Source organism: Petaurus breviceps, unplaced genomic scaffold (genome assembly GCF_028583685.1).
Source record: "Petaurus breviceps papuanus isolate PSGF00001 unplaced genomic scaffold, PetGlider_PUasm1.0 176, whole genome shotgun sequence".
NCBI classification, from domain to species: Eukaryota; Metazoa; Chordata; class Mammalia; order Diprotodontia; family Petauridae; genus Petaurus; species Petaurus breviceps.
The window spans coordinates 29,661,500-29,669,436 of NW_027185771.1; the positions used below are offsets into that span (position 1 = coordinate 29,661,500).

The window sequence follows — 7,937 nt, forward strand, 5'->3', positions numbered from 1 at the left end:
GGGGGGGGGAGAGGGGAAGTAGGGGAATCTGTGTTTTCTTCACCTGGTCCCCATCGAGGCTTGAGGGGATTTAGGGGATGCACTAGTTCTGCCTATCTCAACTGATCACATTGAGACATAGGGGTAGTTGCCCCCCTTCTCACCAGCCCTGCAAGAAGGGTGATTATAGAATGCTGTAGGAATTTGTCCTCCCATTATCAGCAATCCTCTTCTGAGAAAAGTACAGTAGAATAATGTAAGATTATTAACCTCTTCTTAGTTAACCTCCTTATCTGACCAGATCAAGAGTGAACCTGTGCTATCAGCCCTCCTGTGTGTTGTGTTTATTTGTTTTACAATAATATATCCAATTACAATTTTGTAAAAAAATATAGGGTGGTATTTGTTTTGTTAATATTGAAAAAAATGGGGGTGGGGTTAAGCAAAGATGGTAGAGTTGAAACAGGACTTCCCCATAACTCTGGCTTCTACTATCTCTGATTCATGTAAAAAATTACTCAAAAAAAAACTTTAGAGCTACAGAACCCACAAAGTGACAGAGAAGAACAAATCTCCTGCTGAAGGAAGCCAGGCAGGCCATCAGGAAGGGTCCATTGAAGCATGCTGGGAGACTAGCACATTCATGAATGAGCATGGTTTTAGCCCCAGGGTGGCCCTGACCAGCCACAGCTAGAGTAGATTTCACAAGAGTAAACCACCAGCAGGTGTAGCTGTTTCCAGACTTCTCAATCCACAAATGCCAAAGACAAAGTAAAAAGTCAGTGTGGAACTTTGTTGGGAACAGGGGGAGTATGGTCTGGCTGCTTCCCCTAGGGCAAGAAGCAGAGGAGGAGCAGTGGTTGCAACTGCTGCCACATGGCTGCTTCCAGTGCTCCTGGCCTGCAAATTGTAGGGGGACTAAGCAATCATTCAGAGACTAATCTCTGTTGCTTTGACCTGCTTGGATCTGGATTGAGATCTTGGGTGATGGACCTGATATGTGTGGCCAGTGAGCCAGAGCATGTGATGTCTGTAGAGAGGGAGCCCATGTAATAGGTCTGGCAGCTGTAAAACCCCCAGAAATTTGAGACATCACTCTCTCCATACTGGAAGCAGAGTTCTACTGTGGCAAAGAGCTCAAAAGTCAAGTAATTGGCTGCCAATATGAACAAGCAACAGAAGCACAAGCAGATAATAGAATCCTTTTTGGGGGACAAAAGCATCAAGGTATGGAGTGGGAGGAATACAGTGAAGTCAGAACCCCTGCATCAAAAACCTCCAAGAAATAGATGAATTGGTTACAGGCCATGGAGGAGCTCAAGAAGGATTTTTAAAATCAAGTAAGAGAAGTGAAGGAAAAATTGGGAATAGAAATGTTAATGAAGCAAGAAAATTGTTAAAAGTGAGTCAACAGCCTGATGAAGGAGACCCAAAAATATACTGAAGAAAATAACACCTTATAAAACAGAATTACTCAAATGGCAAAAGAGGCCCAAAAAGCCAATGAGAAGATGAAAAAGCCAAATTTGCCAGATGGAAAAGGGATTTCAAAAACTCACTGAAGAGAATAACTCCTTCAAAATTAGATTGGAGCAATTGGAAGGTAGTGACTTTATGAGAAATCAAGTTGCTATAAAACAGATCCAAACAAATGAAAAAATAGAAGCCAATGGAAGATATCTCATTGGAAAAACCACTAACCTGGAGAATAGAGCCAGGAGAGAGAATTTAAAAATTATTGGCCTACCTGAAAGCCATGATAAAAAAAAAATTCTAGACACCATCTTTCAAGAAATTATCAAGCAAAATTGCGCTGATATTCTAGAACCAGAGGTCCATTAGAAATTGGAATAATTTACCAATCTCCTCTTGAAAAAGATCCCAAAAAGAAAACTCCTAGGAATACTATAGCCAAATTCCAGAGTTCCCAGGTGAAGGAGACAATACTGCAAGCAGTCAGGAAGAAACAATTTGAGTATGGTATGGTGGAAACACAATCAGGATAACACAAGATTTAGCAGCTTCTACATCAAGGGATTGAAGGGCTTGCAATATGATATTCCAGAGGTCAAAGGAGGTAGGACTAAAACCAAGAATTACCTATGCAGCAAAACTGAGTATAATGCTGCAGGAAAATATATAGTAATTCAATGAAGTAGAGGATTTTCAAGCATTCTTGATGAAAAAACCTGAGCTGAAGAGAAAATTTGACTTTCAACTACAAGAAGCATGAGAATGTAAACAGGAAAAGAAATCAAAAGGAACTTATTAAAGCTGAACTATTTACATTTCTAGATGGAAAAATGATAATTGTATCTCATAAGACTTTTCTGAGTATTAGGATAGTAGAAGTGAATATATATGTGTGTGTATGTATACACACATACATACATACATATATGCATATATTTACAGGAGGATGTATGTGCATATAAATATATATGTGAGTGTGGGCATTTGTATGTTCATATATGCATGGACAGAGAACACAGGATGAGTTGAGGATGAATGGATGATAGCTAAAAAATAAAATTAAGAGGTGAGAGAGTTATTTATTGGGATAAGAAGAAAGGGAGCAATAGATTAGGGTAAGTTATTTCATATAAAAGAGGCAAGAGAAAACTGTTACAGTGGAGGGGAAGAGCAGGAAGGTGAAAGGGAATGGGACACCCTGATTCTCATCAAATTTGGCCCAAGGAGGGAATAACATACACACTCAAGTGGGTATCTTACCCTGCAGGAAAATGGGGGGGGGTAGGGTATAAGAGGGGGAAAGATAGAAGGGAGGGCAGATTGGGGGAGGGGGTAGTTAGAAGCAAACATATTTGAAAAGAGATATGGTCAAAGGAGAAAATAGAATAAGTGGAGGGTGGTATAGGATGGAGGGAAATATAGTTAGTCTTTCACAATATAACTGCTCTGGAAATTATTTCTGTAACTTTACATGTACAATCTATATTGAATTGCTTATATTCCCAGTGGGGGTGGGTGAGGAGGGAAGAAGGACAAAAAAATCTGGAACTCAAAGTTTTAAAAAACAAATATTTAAAACCTTTTTTTTTACATGCAAATGGGAAAAAAGATATATAAGTACTGGGGATTAAAACTCATCTTGCCCTACTAGAAAGTTAGGGAGGTGAAGGGGAAGTACATAAGAGAGAACAGATTGGGGGAAGGGGTATTCGGTAGGCTTGCTATTTTATGGTGGGGGTAGGGGAAAGATGGGGAGAGAAAAATTGTAACTCAAAATCTTATGGAAATGAAGGTTGAAAACTAAAAATAAATTAATTAAAAATTGGAAAATAAAATATGAAAAAAAGAAATTTTAAAAGAAATTTGAAAAAAGAAAAACCTGAGAAATAGGTGTGATTGCTGTTTGAACTATTTGAAGCATAATCTGAAGAAAAGAATAGCATTATTTTTTGCTCTCCAAAGGCAGAAATACAAGGTATCACCAGAACCTCTACATTTGACACACTGTAAGGAAAAGTTTGTAATCACAAATGCCCCCAAAGAGAAAAGGAAACCTCCAAAAGTAGCATTCTCCCCAATAATGAAAAGGATTAGGAGAACACAGATGGGTTGATGTATTTGTGAAGGGCATCTCTGAACATGAGATATTATAGAAAAAACTTAATACAGCATGGTTATTTAGTAGTTTATCCTTAATATTGAAATAGCATAAAATAGTTGTGGAAAATATGCCAGTTCACAAAAGGGTATTTACTTAGTTATAAATGTAAAGATAATCAAGGATATCAAATCAATTCAGCATCTCCACTGACTGCTTTTCCTAAAGTGTTCTAGAGGGCAAACATCTGGAAAGAGTTGTGGTTTCTCAAGGCATTTTGTCTTCAGACAACAAAGAAGTCATTCAGTCTTCTAGTTAGAAGAGGGTTCCAAGACATTTTAAGGAAAAGAATTAGCCCATCCCAAGTGAGAGATTTCCTATCAGAAATGTGGTGTTGCACCAGTTGATTAAAATATTCCCAATAAGAGACTCTCTGCTTCTTTGAGGTACTTCTTTAAGATTTCCTTAACTGATATGGAGCTTCGCTCAGTTTACAGCTACATTACTGTGTTCTGCTCTATTAGTTCCTTAATCTCTTTGCTAATTCCCATATGTTCTTTGCATAATTTAATTAAGGGCCACAATTCTGTGGCTATAGCTCACATTCCATCCTTTCCTGCTGTGTAAATGATCAGGTTCTTGGTAGGAATAAGGAAGGAGAGAAAACTTCTCTTTATTCTTCCCTTACTACTGAAACATCTACTTGACTTAAAGTCTGAAACTTCTTAGCAAAATAATCTTCATTTGGCTACCAACAACAACAACAAAAAATTACAGGAATGGAAACCTTTCTATATTTTAAATACATACTGGAAAATTAAGATTAATATTGTTTTCCAAAATTAATACTTCATTCTAAAAATTAAATTTCACTTAATTTGTGTAAGGTATTTGTTGGTTCTAAACAAGCTTGGACAATTCCACTCACTACATGTGTTATTGCCTCCTGGATACTTTGAATGTTGTTGAATTTTGCGATGCTTATTGAACATCCAGTTTGATATGTATGAAAAAGCACTTGGAGATATTTGAGTATAGGTCAGCAAAGATGTTAGCCAAGGATTGGACTTGAAAATCACCTGAAAAATCTGATAATTACATTCATGGAAGCTGAAGGATTCACTAAGTGAAATAATATGGAGAAAGAAAAAGAAAAGAATTTCAGGATAGAGTTCTATGGGACAATTACAGTTACAGGGTATGACAAGAATAAGAACCCAACAAAGTTAACTAGGACAGAGCAATACAATAGTTAGGAGGAGAGTCAAGAACAAATGCAAATGGTCCCTGGGGCGGCCAGTTAGCACAGCGAGTAAGAGTACAGGCTCCAGTGTCGGGATGACCTGGGGATCAAATCCGGGCTCAGATACTTAGCACCACACCCAGAAATACCTGGCTTTGTAACCTTGAGCAAGTTACTTAACCCTGATTGCTTAAAAAAAAAAGAACAAATTGTCCCAAAAACTTAGAGGGAAGAGCATATCAAGAAGAGGCTGTTCAATACTGTCAAAGGTTGCAACAAGTTAAAAATAAATTGAAGATTGAGAAACTGACCAAGGAATTCACATTTACCTTCATAGAGATCATATTTGTGTGAAGAAGGATTATGAAGACAAGCAGCATATGATGCTTGAAACATTATAAGTGGAATAGACCATCATTTAACATTACTAAGCAATGCTTTTTAAGGTCTTAGAAGACAGAATTCCTAACTTTGGAATGTCATGGTAGCGATCCTGGCCAAGGATTATCATTATTGTCACAGCCAGGAATAGTATCCTAACTGACATAAGAATATCCCATTAAAGTTTGTAAAGCACTTTATATGATCTAATTTGAGCCTCTTCACAACTTTTTCAGGTATTAACGACAGAAATTAGTTCCCACTTTTTACAAATTAGAATATTAAAATTCTTAGAAGTTAAATGGTTTGCCCTTGGTCACACAGCCAGGATGTCTCACTTAGATATTTGAATCCAAGTCAGACAGTCAGTTATTTCATCATTCTATCCACCAGGTCACGTTGTGGAAACAGAATGTTTCAACTGGGACTTTAAAGTTGTCTGTCATCTTGTCCTCCTGATAGATTAAATTATAAATAAATTCTGTGGAAATTTAATTTAATGAAAATTGTAGGCCCATCCAAAGTGGTTCAGGAAGTCAAGACTATTTTGGACTAGAAAAGGATTCAGTATTTTTTAAACAATATACTTGCCCATGAGGAAGCAGAAGATTTCTTGAAAAATCCCTTATAATATTACAATCTCTGAATTTCCACAGGATTTCAGGCTCTGAGAAGGGATAAATGTAGTCCAACAAATGAATTTTCCTGGAAATAAATTGAATTTTTAATCACAGGATGAGTGAGGAGGAAGAGTATCTGCTGGAATGTCACTATTTCCAGTGTTCACAATATTTGTTGCTAAAGGCAGGGTCAGTGAAAAACAGGTAGGTATGCCTTAAGTCTTCAAATAATTACTTGAAAGGATTTCTGAAGTGAGTAAGAGAAAGAAAATTAAATCATCTTTGACTTTCCAGACACATAGGGATCATGGAGGGGAAGGCAAGAAATTTCACCTAATACTTGTGATGAGGATGAATTGAAAAAACCAAAGGTAAGAGTTTCTGAGTATTTCTTCATACAGAATATGAAGTATTATTTCTTCATACATAATATAAAGTCCATCAGATATGATGGACTATTGTAGGCTAGGGGAATGAATATTAAAGTCAGTGTATTTGAATTAGAGTCTAGGTCAAGTAACTCTAAGTCATTTAATCTCTCTGAATTTCACTTTTATAATTTCATAGATAAGAGTGATTATAAGAGCTAGAAGTAAATGTAGTGTCTATTCTGATCCCATCATTTTAGGAAAGAGAAAACTAAGGCTCATACAGATGAATTGGAATCCCAAAGTCAGTGGCATGATTCTAAGTCTAGAATGCTTTCTCCCAATGAAAGGCATTATGCAAGGACCCAATGAGAGAATGCATGTAAAACACTTTGTATGTCATTTTGTACTAAAAATGTAAAACTTTATAATTGTTGTCTTTGTGATTATTATTATTGGTTCCCTGTGAAAGGGTGTAACCATCAAATAGATATCACCACTGTGGTGATGTAGAGTTGTTTAAGGATTAGTAACCTATAGTGAACAAATTGGTGGGCTCTATTCACAAAGGTCATTAATCTCACAAAGTATAGTGGATCTTGGGCAGGGAACTATTGTGCTCCAACATAGCTTCAGAGAGAACTGGGTTTAAGGTTTTGTCATATAAAGAAAGATAAAAAGAAAGAGAGAGAAGAAGGAGGAGGAGGGGAGGGAGGGAGGGAGGAAGGAAGGAAGCAAGGAAAGAAGGAAGGTAAGAAAGAAATAAGGAAGGAAAGAAGGAAGGAAGGAAGGAAGGAAGGAAGGAAGGAAGGAAGGAAGGAAGGAAGGAAGGAAGGAAGGAAGGAAGGAAGGAAGGAAAGAAGGAAAAAATCTAGCCAGTAAACACCAATTTGAGTGGGCAACTTGTGGTCATCAAAATTTACTATCCTTTGGGGAATAGAGGGAGAGGAAGAGAGAGAGAGAACGAGCTGAATTACCTAACTAAGTGGGTGCCTATTCAGGCAGCTCAGTCTTCTCACAGATTGTGTTTGTCCTTCATTTTTTAAGAGGACCATGACATCCAGGAAATGATGGCATGACTTGCAGTTGACTTGGATTTGAGTGAGGAAGGACTGTACAAGGTCACAAGCCTCAGTTTATCCTGCAGAGCCATCTGGATCCAGTGACCAAATATTTATCAGAATGACTGGAGATGATCCAGGATTCAATGGGAGACCCTGGCCCTTTTAGGCTAAGGCCTTTTCATGTACTCATTTAGAGTGAGGTAAAGTCCATTCAGTGAATAGGCCTCTTAAAGAAGTGAGTCAAGGAATTACCCCATTAACTAGAAAAAAACAGAAAAAAAAATCAAGTTGGGAGGGGAAGACCCTCAAGGTTGCTGTTCCAAAGAGAAATAGTTACCATTGACATTGACTCTCAGCCAAGAGGGCCCAAAATACAGCCATTAAGTGGAGTTTGGGCAGGGACCCATTGTGGTCCAATCTATAAGCTTCAAAGTGAACTGGGTTTAAGGTTTTGTGAAAGACAGGAAAAGAGAAAAAAAGAGAGAAAAAAGGGAAAGGAAGGAAGGGAGGAAGGAAGGAAGGAAGGCAGGAAGGAAGGAAAGAAGGAAGGAAGGAAGGAAGGAAGGAAGGAAGGAAGGAAGGAAGGAAGGAAGGAAGGAAGGAAGGAAGAGACAGACAGAGACAGACAGACAGACAGACAGAGAGAGACAGAGAGACGAGACAGAGAGAGAGAGAGAGAGAGAGAGAGAGAGAGAGAGAGAGAGAAGTGAG

At 37.9% G+C, this 7,937-nt stretch overlaps 1 long non-coding RNA gene across 1 annotated transcript in view; it reads left to right on the forward strand.

Annotated features, from left to right (window-relative positions):
• LOC138159638 (uncharacterized) overlaps positions 1–7,937 on the forward strand; it is a 16,378-nt gene that overhangs the window by 7,343 nt on the left and 1,098 nt on the right. Inside the window, exon 2 of the long non-coding RNA XR_011167932.1 lies at positions 6,089–6,165. This is a non-coding gene — a long non-coding RNA (uncharacterized lncRNA). The remainder of the gene's footprint in view (positions 1–6,088; positions 6,166–7,937) is intronic.